The following is a 2,031-nucleotide window of genomic DNA, read 5'->3' on the forward strand; positions in this document are numbered from 1 at the left end:
TTGCCATGTGGTCATTGGAAATGAAGTCACTCATATACTGATCATGCACAGACGCCCCCTGTGGTTGGTGTCCATCCAAAAGTGAGTATACTATAAAAGTGAGTACTATAATACAACAAGTTCCAGTCTGGTAGGGAGCTGTGACATCACAAAAGTCTTTACAAAATTATGCAGTACAGTGGGGGTTATACGCGCTTGGGTGGCTGAGATGAAATAGCACCGCCAGTTGTATTCTTTCCCCCGCTGCTATTCCATCTCAGCCGCCCAGCATGCATATCCTCTACTGTATAACACAACTACGTGATCAAATAAAAGTTACAGCGGCAAGATCCCCCGGTGAGTGCTCCGTGTATTCAGTTTTTAGTACTTTTTTTGGAACTTTGCTTTATTATACGTTTATGCACTGCCAAAGATGAACAGTATAGAGGTTGCCACTGAGTCAATATGGAGTCGGGACATTATAGATGGCAGTTGGCAGTGTCGGAAAACTATTCTTAGTTGGTTCCATACACGTGCGTTTCTGTTCTATAAAATGCAATGACATCACATGCAAGTTTCAGTCAGGTTTGCTGCTGTAACATCACAAGTGGGAGTCAGGTGGAGAACAGTAGTTATGGTCTCTTGGAAAATTGGCCCGACTCTTGGCATTGGACAGAATCCATTTATTTTTTTCGCCCTTGCACTGCATCGGTGCAAGGGCGAAAAAATAAATGGATTCTGTCCAATGCCAAGAGTGATGATAAGCAGGGTAGATGGAGGGGTCATTTCTAGCACACAGTGATGACTGGATCCTAGGAAGCATCGTGGGCAGCAGATCCCTGAGGAGCAGTGTCAGATGATGGGATCCTGGGAGTAGTGGCAGGTGGGTCCATGGGCCTCTTCAGTTTGGGAAAATGAAGTTCCTTTAATTCTGAGATAGTTATAGTCCGAACATAATCACAATTAGATTACACTAAGACCATTGAACTCTGGGCTCATCAGCAACACAACAAGCTGTACATTTACCCCCCCCCCAAATGTGATGTGAATCTTGCACCTCACAGTTGTCACATGTATTATCCACATGTAATAGCATTGTACTTTATCTGTAGGCCAGGGCTTTTCAAACTGGGTGATGAGACACATTGTTGTGTCAGCAGCAACCCCCAGGTGTGTCGTAGGACAGTCTAGTCCCCCATCAGCAGCAGCTGCTGCTGGTCACTGTACTAAAGTGGCCGCGTCCCGAGCTGCTGATCTTAAAGGACATCTGTAGTGCAATATAACTTATCCCCTGTCCGAAGGATAGGGCATAAGTTATAGATCGCGGGGGGTCCGAGCGCTGGGGCCCCCCGGGATCTCCTGGGTGGGGCCGCAGCAGTATGCTGGAAAGGGGGCGTTCCGTACCCCCAAATGACACGGCGGCTGACACGCCCCCTCCATGTACCCCATAGAGATACAGGAGGGGGCGTGTCTGCTGCGGCTTTCTGCTGGGGACAAAACTTCACTTCCTGCAGACTGCCGCAGCCCCATCCAGGAGATCCCGGGGCCCCAGCGCTCGGACCCCCCGCGATCTATAACTTATCCCCTATCCTTTGAATAGGGGATAAATTATTTTTCGCTGGAATACTCCTTTAAACAGGCAGCCAGCGCCGCAACCACTTTAAATCAGTTAGCTGCGGTGGCTTCCGGGACTGGCGAAGGGTGCTCCTGATGTTGTGCCGGGGAGCTGCGCAGGAGCGGCTGATTAAGGGAGGGAATGATGTGGTACAGAGTAGGAAAAATGGGGGATTGAAATGGCACAGGGGGATAAAGGGGGGAATGATGTGACACACAGGGGGTTCGGAGGGGGGGATTAAGAGGTGGGCACAAAAGTGGCATCTGGGGTGGGAATGAAATGGCAGAGGGGGAATGAAATAACATGGGAATTGATGAAGTAGGGGATCATGTGGAGGTGATAAGGAGGGAATAAATGACACGAGGGGTCAAGAGGGGAATGATGGGGCACAGGGTGAATCAAAGGGGGTAGAATGAAGTGGCATGGAGGGGGGATGC

This window comes from Hyla sarda, chromosome 2 (assembly GCF_029499605.1).
Source record: "Hyla sarda isolate aHylSar1 chromosome 2, aHylSar1.hap1, whole genome shotgun sequence".
Lineage (NCBI taxonomy): Eukaryota > Metazoa > Chordata > Amphibia > Anura > Hylidae > Hyla > Hyla sarda.